Raw genomic sequence first — 16049 nt, forward strand, 5'->3', positions numbered from 1 at the left:
AATTTTTAAAGGTTATACTCCATCTGTAGTTATTATAAAATATTGGCTATATTCCCTGTGTTGTACCATATATCCTGGTAGCTTACGTATTTATCTATTTATTTTTTCTGGGTGTTAGTTCCAGTTCCTGTTGTCTTTTTTCCTTCTTCTTTTTCTTTTTTTTTTATTGAAGTATAGTTGATTTACAATGTTGTGTTATTTTCAGTTGTACAGAAAAGTGATTCAGTCACACACACACATATATGTGTATATATATATTCTTTTTCAGATTCTTTTCTATTATAGGTTTTTATAAGATTCTGAGTATAGTTCCCTGTGCTCTACAGTAGGACCTTGTTGGTTATCTATGCTTATTTATTTTATACATAGTAGTTTGTACATCTTCATCCCCTCCCCACTGGTAACCACTAGTTTGTTCTAAAACTATGGAATGCTTCACAAATTTGCATGTCATCCTTGTGCAGCAGCCATGCTAATCTTCTCCGTATCGTTCCAATTTTAGCATAAATGCTGCCAAAGTAAGCACTGGTTGTGGTTCTTTACCCAGTAGAGTGACCCAAACCTTCTTTCGTGAAGCATATGGGCCATTAATAGACCTGCCTGAATTAGATTGTTGTAGTTTCCCATTGACTTTAATCCAGAATGTGTTACTAGGGGATCTCCTGGATTCTAGGCATACTCTTCCCTACCTCTGTTGTATAGTAGCAGTCCAATTTTCCCTTGGTAATCAGGATCAGTCACTCCAACCAGTATAGTAACTTCCTTCTTTGCCTGATAATTCAGAGTCATGAGAAGCCCAAAGTAGTCAGGTGGTCTTAATGTCCAGTTTGGAGAATCATTGCTGTGTCTCCCAGTAGACATAGTCCTCTCTTAGGAACTAAGACCTCTAGACCAAGAGAACATAAGGTGACAGGGATAAGAAATAGAATTTTTGCTAGTGGATCACAGGGTAGTAGTGAGTAGTGCCCCTACCATTTCCACCCCTTGATTCTTGGACCTCAATCCGCGAGTCCTGGCTATGGGAGAAACATCACCATGTGTTGGATGCCAATTTAGAGCATATACAACCTCCTGGAAAATCTTACCCAGTCCTGCAAGGTATTGCCACTTAGCTGGTTCTAGAACTTAAAAGGTCTTCAAAGGTCTTCAAAAGGCATTTCCACTATTCTATCAAGCTAACTGCTTCAGGATGGTTGGAGAACATAAAATTCTACAAGTGTGGACCATTGCCCCACTTTATTTACCATGAAGTGAGTCCCTAGATGAAAAGCAACGCTTTGTGTAATACCATGATGGTGGATAGATGGCCCTTTCTGTGGCTACCAGCCCACCTCTTTCCCCCAATGCCCTTATCATTGCCTAGTGGGCTCATGAACACTGTAGTTAATCATGGTTGCAACACAGACTTCCATTCATCAAGGCTGACCTGGCTAAGGCTACCACTGAGTTCCCAATCAGCCGGCAGCAGAAACCAATACCAAGTCTCCAATATGGCACCATGCCAGGGTGATCAGTCAGCTATCTGGTGACAGGTTGATTACATTGGATCACTTCCATCACAGAAGGGACAGCATTTTGTTTTTCATGGAATAGACACTCTGGATAGGGGTGCACCTTCCCTACTTGCAGAACTTCTGTCAAAACTACTGTCATGGACTACTTTGCTAAGGAACACTATCTCTTTACAGTATTTTGTAAAATAATAGACATAGCACTGAAATAGAAGTTACAACTGTGTAACTCAACTTTCTTTTGTGACCAAAAATCTTGTACCCTATTAACAATATAGTAGTTTCAATAACCTTGCTCTAAAATGAAAAAAAAAAAGGTCTTATTCATAAATTACTGTTGGTTGTAATGTCACCAGCGTAAGTATCTTGCGCACTCAAGTGAGTGCCGTGGTCAGTCTGCTTTCCACCAATGTATGTAATGGGTTGTCAGTGCCAAGCGGAGAAGTTTGGGATCCCCACAGGCATAATTTCAAGATTTCTTTATAGTATGGTGGAATTTTACAGGATTTTATAAAGAACAAGATACCCAGATTCTTTACTGAGCAAATTCTCCCAGCGCATTTGGCCTGATTTCACTGTTGGCTTTTTCTTGATTTTTACTAGGTTTTTCATATGTTAAATTTTAAGTAGGGACATTTTTACAATTTTTAAAGTTTTATTTTCAGTCTGCTTGCTCCTAAAATAATGTTTTTAAATGATCCAAAATAATATATTTTATATGGCATATTTTAAATAAATAGTAAATGGATTTTCTGTAATAACATATATTTTCCAGTACTGGGTTATTATGCATACTACTCTCTTTTCTTTATTTTGGAATGATTATCCTTTCTTCACAAGACATTCTTTTTTCTTGCTTTTTTTTCTTCCCCACAAATTGTTTCTATTCCATTCTTGGTCTATCCCATTGGCCCTATCTCATATATTTTTATTGTTTAGTTACTCTTTTTTGGCGGGTAATTAGGTTTATTTATTTGTTTAATGGAGGTACTGGGGATTGAACTCAAGACCTCTTGCATGCTAAGCAGGCACTCTACCACTGAGCTACACCCTCGCCCCTGTCTATTTACTCTTAATCTAACTCTGTCACTGTATCTTCATTAATTCAGAATGATTCAAGCAAAATCTATTAAAATGAGTTTTTCTCTTTTACACCAATGTTTAATCTGTTTTTATTTGTCGTTGTCAAAGCACTCTCAAATTTGACCTCAGTTTCAAACAACCTTCCACTTGCTATTGATACAACTGTGATGTTGGTCTGCATTTCACCTTCTTGTAACTTCCAATTAGATATGAATTATTATATTTTTAAAATTTTGGTTTAGATATAATGCAATAAAATATATTATACTAAGATGCATGAAATTAGACTGTAACACATTCTTCATTCAGGGGAAGCCCATACACATCTCTGTCATAGCACAGATGGCACTTCATCTTTGCTGAAGAGAGTACTTTTTTTTCCTACTGCTGGATTGTAAGTCCCTTGAAAACAGGGGGTGTATGTAAACCTCTACTGTCCAGCACAGTGTAGGTTTTTAACAAATGAATAACAAGTGAATAAATGAATGAATGAGAACCATTACTTGTATAATTTCAGTGGTCTTTTCCAAAAAAAATACTTCCCCGTTCATCTCCAAACGACACCAGATGAAATTCCTTTTGCCAAGTTTCAAATCTTTTAATTTCCCAACCGGACTTATTTTCCACCCAAGTTATCCTTAGGAAAATACATTCACTTTAACTTATTCATCCAAGGCAGAAGTTGTCGTTCCCCATTTGAAGATGAGAATCATGTCCCCATCCCAGTAAAAATAAATGAGGAGCCCCGCCAGGTGATTCTAAATGTAGGCAAAGTTGAGAATGGCTGGGCTAAGATAGAAGTAACTGAAGGCAGGTTCTAAAGAGTAAGGAAAGAAGAAAAATGCGATCCATAGTGACCTGTGGCAGAGAAGTTCTCTGTTGGGGGCGGGGTGGTGGGGGCAGGGATATGGAGATGAGCCCAGCTCTTCCTTCAAGAGGCTGGGGGTGGCCAGCAAGAGAAAAGTATTTTTTTTTTTTGAGAAAAGTATTTTTTACAGTATGCATTGTCTTGAAAGATTAAGAGGAAAGATTATAAGTACTTTGTAAAGAGGCAAACTTCAAAGAGGAAAGAATTTCAAATGTAAATTTAAAAATGAGGTCAGAGATTCCAACAATTGCTAATAAAAGGGGCCTTTGAGTTTCTTGGGCTTTTACAAAAATATTGCCCAGGCTCGCAAATACAGCAAGCGGATTGGGTATACAGACTCAGAGAAAAGTGTAAAGAAGAATAAATGTTGACATAGCAGGACCTGAGAGAAGAAAAACTGTTCTAAGGAATTAGCAGTCCCCCAAATTGTGTCTATACTATGATTGCAACCACTTAGAAACCACAGCGCATATGGATGTGAGCAAGAAAAGAAGAGAGATGACGTTAGACAATTGGCATGTTTAGGTGTCTTGAACTCAAACTGGAAAGTTCTAGTTCCTGCTTTGTGGCTAACACACTGTGCTGCCTCAGGCAAGTCTGTCCCCTCTGGGGCTCCATTTCTTTACCTGCAAAATGAGGGAGTTGAAAGCTTGAGCTAATTCAGTGCTTCTTGCAAGATTTCTCTGAAAGAGTAAGCAAAGGCAGCCCACGCTCAGGGAGGGGAGAGCCTGAAGCACCTAGTGTAAGTACAAATCTTTTTAACTCCTGGTGTTTTGTCTTAAAAGTTCATGCCCTAGGGAGGGGGTGGGGTGTGCCTCAGGGGTAGAATGACTGGGCTCAATCCCCCTCCAGTGAAAAAAAGAAAAAAAGAGAGGAATGGCGATTTCACAAACTTAATAATTAAAATGAAAAAGTTCATGTTCTGGCCTGTAAACATACCTAATATGTGAATTAATTCTCAATAAAACAGTTTTTACAGAAAGTTCATATACTTTTTATTCCTTACTCTTCTTTTTGGGCTTTTTTCTTTTAAATACAGTTGAGCTTGTATTGTATATAAAATTTTATATTCTGCTTTTTTTCCACTAAGTATTATATCGTTCACATTTTATATATGTCATTAAAAACACTGTTACTTTTCTTTTTACAGCTTTCCAATATCCCGTCATATGGCTGTACTATAATGTATTAACCATCTCCTAATTTGGGATATTCGTGTTACAGCACAGTGTGTTTTTGCCACCACACTGCCTTAATTCCGTCTGCTTGGATCCATGGAAAGGCTGAGATTTCTTTATAGTTTCTAATTGAATCCTCTGAAGTACAGAGATTGGAAGATGAAAAAAAAATTTTTCCCTTATTGCTGCCATGTGTTAAGTGGTCTTTTAGTGATGTAAGTTGTAATTCATTCTTTCTTGAGATCTCACTGCTAAAGGTAGGGGAGAAATTAACATTTACTGAATCCAGGGTCTTTTGTAAAGATTATTATAGGTCATCCACCCAGTGAGGTAATGACCATCCCACTTCGTGTAATAATAAGCTGAGACTCAAAGGAACCAAGTGACTGACTAACAACATGCAGCACTGGGGTTTCAATTGGGTCTTACCTCCCCTGGTCTGTCCCCAGCCATCGTGTTCAGCATACTTTGGCCCCAAAGACACTCTTGCACTTCCCTCATCATTTTTTTTAAATGAAGTCTAGTTGATTTACAATATTATATTTGTTTCAGGTGTCCAGCATAGTGATTCAATATTTTTAAAGAGTATACTCTCTTTAAAGTTATTACAAAATAATGGCTATATTTCCCTGTGCTGTACAACATATCCTTGCTGCTTATTTATTTTATACACAGTAGTTTGTATGGCTTAATCCCCTACCCCTATCTTGCCCTTTCCTCCTTCTGTCTCCCCACTGGTAACCACTGGTTTGTTCTTTACAGGTGTGAGTCTGTTTCTGTTTCGTCATATACATTTGTTTGTTTTTATTTTTTGGAGTCCACGTGTTAAGTGATAACATCAAGTATTTGTGTTTCTCCATCTCCCTTATCTCACTGAGCATAAGGCCCTCTGGGTCCACCCACGTTGCTGCATCTTGAATCCTCTTTGCTGCTCTCTCTCCTCGGCAGTGCTTTGGTCTCTCCTGCAACTAGCATCTCTTTTCTTGATAAGGGTTCCTTGATGTGCAGCAGATAGTTTGTTTTCCAAAGGATAAATAAATGAAGGACTATTTCAATGCTTACAGCAGGGGTCAGCAAATTTTTTCTGTAAAGGGCCGGATAGTGACATTCTCGCCTTTGTGGAACATACGATCTCATACATATGACATCATACGTGACAGTCCCAATTACCCACCCCTGCCTTTGTGGTGGGAGAGCAGCCAACTACAGTACATGACAATGGATGTGGCTATGCTCCAATAAACTTTTATTTAGGGACACTCAAATTTGAATTTCACATAATGTTCATTTCTCACAAAATATTCTTTTTTTGATTTTTTTTCCCTTCATCCATTTAAAAATGTACAAATCATTCCTAGCTCAGGGGCAGTAAAAAAAAAAAGGGGGGCCTGGTGGGCCATAGTTGGCTGACTCCCCTCCCCCACATGGGCCTGGTATTCACTATAAGGCTTGCTGTGGCTGCTGTGCGAGGTGAGTGAGTGATGGAGTGTATGTGGGTCATGCCCATGGGCTCCATTAGGACAATTCTAAAGGATGCAGATAAAATAAAGATCTCAGCCAATAAACCCCTAGTACATCAATGTTTGTTGAGAATAGGTAGCAAGTGATGTCAGAAATGCATCTCCTGAGACCAGGCAACAGTGAGTCCCCTCCAATGGCAGTGATCAGTTAGCATTCCCATTTCCCTTAGTGCGGGGATGGTATGTCTTGTTATTTCCACCTACATTCTACCCACATGCCTAAGAGTCTCACACCCTGGCCTCTCTGTACCTTGCAATTTTCCCCTGGAAAGACGGCCCATCGCTATTTCAGCCTCTTGCCTGTGGCCATACTTCAGACTTTAAAGCTTAAACTGGCTTCCTCCCCACCTTATACCTCCGCTTTCTTACTCCCTTTCCCCTCACCCCTCTTGCTGCCTCAAGTCCAACAATCCTTCCACTCCATTGGCACTTATAATTATCTGCTTCTAATACCTGTCACTGTCCTTCACCCAAACCCAGTCTTCTCTTTCCTCCTTATCCAGCCTGAACTTCAAGGTCAGTCCTGATACTCTCTCCCTTGCTTAGGCCATCGGGGTTTGGTTTTCAGCAACTGGGTGGTGTCTTCAACTCAGACAGGAAACAATGGTAGAAAAAGATGTTGAGTTAAACCCCACACCCTTCCCCATAGCCTGGTGATGCCTTCAGTGCTAGGAGGTTTGTGTGTCACTCTGGCCTTGAGCATTTCTATCTGAGGACTGCCTACTCCCTGGCCTAAATCTGGGTCCACAGCTCATCTGCTCCTCCAAGGCACAATCAGAGGAGGGAATGTGAATGGTGTCGGAGTTTCCAGGATTATCTGGGCCACTATCTCCATTTCTCTCAGCTCTTTCAAGTATATTTTTCATGAAAGAAATCTACGCAGAGAAAAAAAGTGGATACCAGGTACACAGCAAAAGCTCTTCTCTGTCTGTAGTTGGATAATTTGGGCTTTCTGGGCTGAGAAAAGAGATGACCTAATACTTCCTACTGGGAAATAACAGGTTTGGGAAATAGACAAGTGATTCTCATCCACCGCAACTGATAAGGTGAACCAAGACGCTCTTAAAAATACTCAACGTACGTCAGAGCGAGCCAAAGGTATAAATCATATAACACAATTTTGATGACCAATAAAAGCATTCTTATTAAAGGAAATTAATCTTAGAAAAAAAATTAATGGCTTTTAAACATAACTGTTAAGATTAATAGAGAAAGAGAAGGTATTATACTTTTATGTTTGATGTCTATGAAGCATTCAAATAGTTACATGAAATTGTACTGGATAAATCAATTCAAATTGATTTAGTTTTGGGTACTTGTGAATAAGCTAAGAACTGGCTAAAAGACCAGCAGATTATGTGGTCTTGCTTCGAGATAATGATCTGCATTGTGAACTCCAATACGGGGCATGCTGTCAACCAGAAAGCTTTAGTGTGTGGTTCTTTTATCTACTGTTATTATTTGATACAAGTTCCTGGAGGGCAGGGTCCATGACTGTGAATCAATTTGTCTTTTTATTTCTTGTGCCTAGTCCTGTGCCTGACATATGGTTAGCTCCATAAACACACCTGGAGATGATGAATGAATACGATCATGATGGTGAGACACTGCAAAATCTTGAATTGGCTTTTAAACCATTAAAGAAAGCCTAAATTATATTCAGTGTGCCTTATTTTCTAATTCTTTGGCCATTGTTAATCTGATATCATGTCTAATGGTAAATTCTCAATTAAATATGATACTCTTATTTTCTCACCCAGCTGAAAATTAGAGTTTATTGACATACCATTAGATGGCAGATCCAGTGTTAATATTTCTATAGGTGAACTTAAGGTACTAAATATCTTTAGTTTTCAGTGGAAAAAATCAAGAGCATTTCATTAAAACAGAGAAACTAATAAAATTAGGAATTGATGAAATTAAACTGAGACATATGAATCTTGAAATATATAACGTTTACTTTAAAAAGGAAGATTGAAAATATTATCAAATATAGAACTGTATCTGAGTGTAAGCAGAGATGTGTTCACATGAACACTTTATTAAAACTGAATATATAAAGTACCATATCTTCTTTTTATCTGTTAATCTTACATTTCTGTTTAAAAGCAGTTAATCTTTTCTCAGACTAATTCTCTCTTAGTATGAGTACTTATATTGTTCAGCAAAATAGTGTCATGCTGGTTATGCATTCTAGTACTAAAAGCCGAGAAAATAGCTCAATAACATACTCCTTGAATGTTCGAAAAACCTTTGCAAACTCTCTTACGTTCTGAGTCGAGTAGTTATTTCCCACTGTTTGTACAAACAGGTGCACCCTTTGCCAGCCCAGGGCCCCTGTTCTATTTCCCTCAATTTACTGCAGCAAACTATTTATCCTGGAAGTAGGCAATAGGAGGAAGGTGCCCCAGAGCAGCCCTGTGAGCCCAAATTTCATGACCTGCGTGTGAAATATGCTGCCAAACCATTGGTCTACATTCATTCTACAGGAAGTCAAACCAGGCAGGGTGCACCTGGATACCGTGGCTTCTCCAGCTTGCTAAGTTGGATACTTCTGGTCAGGTATAGAAAAATGTCACAAACATATGTCACAGGAACCAGTTTACATAAACCTGCCCGCACTAAGGATATTTCAGTGAAAATGGAGAAAGTCTAAGATCTTCAGTATTTCAATAAAATATACTTTACTGTCTGATTATAAAATGACATAAAAATATGGCAAAAGTAGCAAGAAAACTAACAGAATTCTCAAGTAGACATAAGTATCATAAGACTATGATGATTCCCTCCTCAAAGAGTATGATATTTTTCCTCAAAATTTTCTTAAAAATGCCTTTGCTGTTGTATGTGTAAAATTTGTTTTTAAAGGAAAACATTACAATGTATCTGGAAATCTTTAATTTCCAGCTGTTCCACTGTCAGTGACGATGGGAGACAGGAACTTGGTTTAGCAGTTTGCCTGAAGCAAGGCAGCAGAGCACCTGTTCTGTAGGGCAGATCGCTCAGCAAGCAGCGTGCCCTCTGCGTGGAATCCACCCCGTGCCACTTGGAACTAATTTGCTTCAAAAAAAAAAAAAAGTCTAGACTAAAATATACCACTCTATCTTAGTTATTTTCTTGTGGGACACTATGTGTTTTGCACGATTTTCAGTCTAAAATTAGAAGGATGAAGAGTTCTTGTGGCTAATGTCGATCTTTAATCATCTTGGATTCTCTGCATTTCAGGCCTTAACAATTTCAAATTTCCAATGTGCACTTTTACTGCTTTCTGCCAAAGCAGGTTCGACTGGGTCAGGCTAAGTACAAGGCACACCCATTTACCGTCAGGAATTACAAACGCACAATTTTAAGATGTTTTGTTGCAATGTTGTAACAGGCTCAGTTATATTTGAAACCTGATTAAAATGATGTATCTGGCGACTGGGACGTGAGGCTGAGCAACAGCCTCCCGAATTGCTCCTACTAAATGCTGTTTCTCTGCTGGTGCACATGATTGTCCTAGCGGTGACAAGCCTTTCAATTAAACAGAGCTACTTCAATGTGCCCCTGTAAGAAGGGAGGAGTGCTGTAAATATGTTACAATTCCACTTAAATTATGCATCTCTCTTTCAACTTCCTTTTCTCCCTCTCTTTCATCTTTTCTTTCTTCCTTTTTTATTTTCAAATTTATGCTCCTTTCAAGACTAAAGTCATTTGCTATACAAGAAGTACAGAGTTGTGATAGCTGTAAACTCACCCTTAAGAATCTTGTTTGATATTTCACTCTCTTCTCATACAGAGACTCACATTTATTAAAAATAATAGGAAATATGAAACAATTACAATTCAAGTGGAGAATAAAAACAATAACAAATCTGAAGCTTTAAATTTTAATCATCAAATCGAAGAACAAAAAGATTAAAGACTGAGAACATAAAAATAGCAGCAAAAGATGATTTGTAATTTCAGGACAATGTCAATTTTAGTACATTTAAAATTTTTCTGGTGAAAAGTCCTTTGCTTTTGCATTTTAAAATTTACACAAATAAAATGAGGTAAAAAGGAAAACCTTTTACTCCCTTGAGGTAAATGGTATAAAATTACAGTTACTTGATAATTGCTTTTAACTTTAATAATTGCCTTTACTTTTACAACAGAACTATTTTTTTTTTATAGCTTTATTAAGGGATATTGGCATACAAGAAAACACAAGTGATTATGGTGTACAATTTGACAATCTGTGATCTGTATATCCTTGAAACCACCACCTTGGTGAAGACAGTGAACATACCCATCACCTCCAAGAGTTTCCTTGTGTCCCTTGATAATTCCTCCCTCAGCTCCCTCCCAAATACCCTCTTCCTCAGGGCAACCACTGAAGTGTTTGCTGTCACTGTAGGTTAGCTCAGCACTAAGTCATCGCTCCTCAGCATCCACCAGTGATTTGTTCCAGGACCCCTGTGGGTTTTCCCTTATTTAAAATGGTGTAGGACCATCAGCCCCCAGTATCCCCGGATTCTCCATCAGCGAGTTCTACATCCACGGATACCGAGGGCTGACTGTACTTTTAATTAGCTATAACTGAACTAAAATCATCATTTCCACTCAATTAAAAAAAAATTTGTTTTGTTTCCTAACTGGAAGAAAAAGTAATAACGCTGGAGTGAGGTGCATGATACACAGGTCATTAGAAAGCACCCTTAATTGAGTGATGATTTTGCATATTATTTTTTACTCCACAGCCTAAGGCTAATTGGATTAAAGAGTCAAGAATCCAGGAAATGAAGTAAAAGAGGAGGAGTGTTGATTTTAATAAATAGGGTTTTTTTTTCCTGTCTCATCTGTCACCTTATTTCTAATTAATAAATGGAATTTTTTCCCTTCTTTTTAAATTAATAAATGGATTTTAAAAACCTGGCCAAAAATGGAGATCTCTGCTGACAATTGTTCAAATAAACAGTATGTTTGAAAAACAAAAAAACAGCTGTATGATGGATCCATGTCAATAATAAAATAAAGTGAACTGTGCAAATAACATTAAAATACCACCTAAGTGCTCTCTTATGAAAGTACAAGTTTATCCTAACCCATTATTATAACATGCACATGTAAAAATTATGTTTGCATATAAGTAAATATTGGCTGAGGGTGCTAAAAACTATAGCAGTTCAATTTTGATGGTTTGTAGAAGTACCTGTACATTTTGCATTTTGTTTTTAATTAAATAAATATTTTTGTAATGAATGTATAATAAATACTTTGTTTCTATCCCTTCCCAATTTACCTTATTCTGGTGAAGTTGAAGATGTGCTTCTGCATTTTGAGTGTTTTTGTAAGATGTGACCTCTCAGGTAAACCCAATACTTCATTTTATAAACCGCACATTTTTCATCCCCTTGACATCACCAAATGAAAATGCTGTGCATTGGAACATAAAACAGAGACCCAACTTAGTTGGAATGATAATGTATGTAGCACTAATGCTGCTTATCGATCACCATGAAGGGGTTGCTTTTTGCTTACTGCAGCTCTTCTACGGTAGAGCAAGAAGCAGAAATACAGTGTTTGTGAAAAGTGGTTGCACCAAAATGCTGTCATGGGGTGAATGCCTCTACCATACTCTCACAAAGCGAATTAATTAGTTTTTCACAGAATGAACTGTTAGTTATTTGGGCTATGTGTATTTCAACTCTTGAAAATGCAGACAATGTTAATAGTAATAAATCTACATAGACCACATGGCCTAATATATATATTTATGCACCAACTTGTATGTGAATTTTAATTAAAATATGTCCCAAATAGTCTATTAATTCCAATCACTTTTTACATAGTTTTGAAAGAGATAGCAGAGACCAACCTAATTTACTAAAATATTTTAATTCTTGGATAAGTCCTGTATTGTTACTGCATTTATACTACTTGCTCATACAGATAACTGAAAGAACACAGCCAAGTCCAATTTCATCACTAGTTTCGAATTTGCTAACCATTTCCCTGACATTTGAGACCAAGGTAGACAGTTTCAATTTATAAATTAAATATTTCTGTGAATCTGATACAATGGGAAGTACAGGACTTTGAGTGAAAAAAAAAAACAACAAAAACAACAAAGTAGATATGATGTCTTTCTCTACAGGATTTCAGAAGATAAGATTTTCATTTCAGATTGGCACTAGGCCAAGCAAAGTCCACACCTTCAAATTTTGGAAATCCTGGGATTAAGTCACAAAAACAGGAGAAATGCTGGACTCTCAAGAATTAAAATTATAACGTACCTTCTTTTTAATGACAATTTCAGATTTATATGTTTTTATATCCCTGGTAATGAATTTAGATTTGGCCAACATGCTTCGAACTAATAGGTAACTATGATTCAATGTACTTTTTTTTTTCTCTGAAATTAAATTCTATATGTTCCAAATAGTATATTCGTTCTAGCCACTGTTTACATAGTTTTGAATAAGATAGTAGTGACCAACCTAATTTACTGAAATATTTTTATTCATATATTTTGGGTAAAGTCCCAGATTTTTAACAAAAAACAGTTTATTTTCATCAATTTCCTTGAGAGATTTGTGTGTTGCTTGGGAATTCTGCTGTTCCTCTATTGATTAGAAGCTATAATTCCATTAAGTAAACTGAGAAAGCACATCACAAACTGATGTTAGCCATAGGTATTTTCTTACATATCTGTCTTTTGAAAAAGCTGAACGGGATATCTATATTTTACTTGGTAATATCTCAATTTCCTCAATAAGTAAGTCAGTAAATTGAATTTATAGTTTATTTTGCCTTTCCTCCCATCAAATTATATGGATAAGAAATACTGTGGTCTCATAACGTAATTCTATTTCCAAGAGAAAGAACATGCAAGTCTATAAAATAATAGTCAATAGTATTTTGTCAAAATATATTTATTGAGCACCTACAGTATGCAGGGCACTGTAGGGGTGATAGAAACATTTTGTCTCATGCCCTTGTGTTCAAAAAGAACATCTTTAAACAGAGAGAGAAACGGATAGAATTTAGGTATGGATCCATGTTTAGGCAGAACAAATAAAGACCATGTTTTCTGATCTATGTATCAAAAGTAGCTTTGGTGGAGCCACACATGTCAATAGAGGTCCTCTGGATTTAGACATTTTCAAAGTAATCATGTTAAAAATAAGTTACAAGCCTCAAAAACTTAAGATGTGAGTGGTGATGGGATGAGGGGTCCAATATGGACAGGCAGGTGGCAGTCAGATCATAGGTGGTCTACATTCTTTAAGCAATAATTCAGCTATTTAAGGGTTTCAAAGCAGGGAGCAATTTTCCAAGCACAGACAGTAAGAATCTGAATTTAGAAACAGTGCTTTGACTAGAGAGGAGAGTCTGAGGTGGTAAGGGAGCATAATTGTCAAAAGGCTTGATCACTGACTGAACATGACTGGTGATCAAAGTTCTCCAGGTTTCTGGCTTGGGTGATGGGATGGATGAAGTAACCACCCCTCAAAGAGAGGGGCTAGGGAGAGAAGCGCACATGGAAGAGAAGATTATCCCTTTTGGATATGTTGAGTTTGAAGTAATTTGGGGGACTTTTTAGATAAAAGTTCCACCAGGCAGTCAGGTCCTTTGGAACTTCAGGCGAGGATTAAAGATTACAGATTCAATGAAATAATGAGACTCATTAGCGTATATGGACATGTGCTCAGGGGTACTGCATGGTACATACATATAACAGTTATATTTTTCATGAGTTAAGTTGTTTCTAATTGATATTATTCCTCTTCTGCTACAAAGATGTAGAGAGGGTTGGCCAGAATCAAACATTCATAGGAAAAATGTAAGTTCATTAAGTCACCCAGATAGCTTGAAATAGTATAATTTTCCAACTATGAAGACAAAACATCTGGGTGATTAGATGAACTTTTCGTTTTCCACCTAATTGTTTTAAAGTTAGATACTCCTTCAGTAGTCTGCTGTCACCATGGTAACTTTATACTATGTGTGTGTGTATATATGTACTTTTGCTACATAGGGATTATCTGAAAATCATTTGGGATTTAAAAATCACAATTACAATTCTACTTTCTATTTGTTCAGAGAATTTCACTCCATTGTTGTGTTGTTACCAGAATTTCTGAGTTTTCCTCACTATTTTTTAATTCCAGAATTTTTGTTAAGAGTAATCTATAATTCAAAACTCTTCTTTCTTCTAGGATTTTTTCTGCCCACTGTATTTTCCTAAAGTATTCATTTTATTCTTTTTTCTTCCTCTCTTTTATTTAATCATTAAATTATCTTATTTTATTTGGCTTTATACTGAAATAACCCAATATATTACACTGACTTCACCAAAGCTAGATGTATGTACAGCATTTACTTAATTGAACCTTTCTGGCTTGTCTTGTTCTATATTTAAGCCTCCATTATGCAATGCTATTTACTTGATTTATTGGATTTGGCTTACATGTTTTATAAATTGTGACTGTTGGGAAAATTTTAAAGAGATTGACTTGGCCTGAGTGGGGAGTTTTATATTGAGGACTCATTGCCATTGAAGTTACATTTGTTTAAAAAAATATCCATTTTAATAAAGACCTTGATCTAGGAGTATATAACACAGGCTACCAGAAGCTAGGATGAAAGATTTCTCCCAGTTTTTTTTTTCCCCAATATTAGAATTTGTTTAAAATCTCTACTTAAGATTAAGTCTATGTGATACTAAACACCAGGGTGAGGGGTTAGAAATTCAGTCACTGAAATGTTTCAGAATATCTGAATAGAGGGCATTCTGTGGGCCCTACATTTAAATGGTTTTCTGTGTTGCCCTCTTTCCATCCAGAAATGTGGGCTTCTGCCGAAGTCCTTTTCTAAGGCTACGTTTGTGTAAAATAGGTAGCGTAATTGTTACCTCATTAACAAAGTTTAACAAGCATTTCTTGTTAAATAACTTAATATCCTTTAATATCCTCTGATGAAAGAGACTAATTCAACATAAAACACTGCTTTTGCTTTTACCTGTGGTTTGAATGATTAATTTTGAATGGCTTTTGCTATACTTAGTAGTGTATGGGATGTCACTATGTGCCAAGAACTGTGCTAAGTGCTAGGGAGTCAAAACTAAATTAAACACAGTCCTTGCCCTTAAGAAGCTCACAGACACATGATGAAGTAATGGTGACATTAACAAGGTGTAATGGTGACATTATCAAGGTGCAGTGGTGACGTTCAAGAAGGACAGTGGACACCGGTGGAGAAGGGGGTCAGGGAAAACTTGGGGAAGAGGTGATGCTCCAACTGAGCCTCATAAGAGATTTGGATCTATTCCATCAGCCAGATGGGGAAGGCATTCTGGGAGAGGAAACAGCACAAATGGAGATGTGATGCCTCATCACTCATTCAGTCATGCAACAAATGTTTCCTGAGCAAGTTCTATGTGCTGTGAATAGAAGACACAGCTTTGTGCCAAGAAGTGCACTGTCTGGAGGGGATGTAAGACTTAATAAGCAGAAGTCAACACAGTACCATAAATATAATAATGGAGGGACTCACAGTGTGAACTGGAGCTCAGGGGAGGGACTGCCCATCCAGATTCCTCATCCAGCTTGACTGAAACTATCACTCCACTTGGAGATTCCTGCTGGTCCTTCTCTGAGATACAGCCTCCTCGATCCAGCCTGAGTTGACTCCATTCAGTCTGACACTGTTATTTGGTTTTCAGTGTTACCTTTCAGAGTGCCTGCCCTGCACTGTTACTCCCCAGCCCTAAGTCCACCTCTCCCAGTTGCCGCTGAGGTCTCAGTATGCTTTGTGGTCAGGACTTCAGAATTAAGATGTGAAAAGAGAGTCAAAAGACTCAAAGGCCTAGAGGAGCCACTGAGAGACTGACTGGTCGTGTAGCCTCTGTTATCTCCAAACCAGC

The 16049-nt window shown here is 37.4% G+C and overlaps 1 non-coding gene across 1 annotated transcript; it reads right to left on the reverse strand.

The window, feature by feature from the left end:
- Window positions 1-419: 419 nt before the first annotated feature.
- On the reverse strand, window positions 420-526 carry LOC123611896 (U6 spliceosomal RNA). The gene has a single exon (XR_006718993.1). It is a non-coding gene; the product is annotated as a U6 spliceosomal RNA (small nuclear RNA).
- Between the last annotated feature and the right edge of the window lie 15523 nt (window positions 527-16049).

Source organism: Camelus bactrianus, chromosome 29 (genome assembly GCF_048773025.1).
Source record: "Camelus bactrianus isolate YW-2024 breed Bactrian camel chromosome 29, ASM4877302v1, whole genome shotgun sequence".
NCBI classification, from domain to species: domain Eukaryota; kingdom Metazoa; phylum Chordata; class Mammalia; order Artiodactyla; family Camelidae; genus Camelus; species Camelus bactrianus.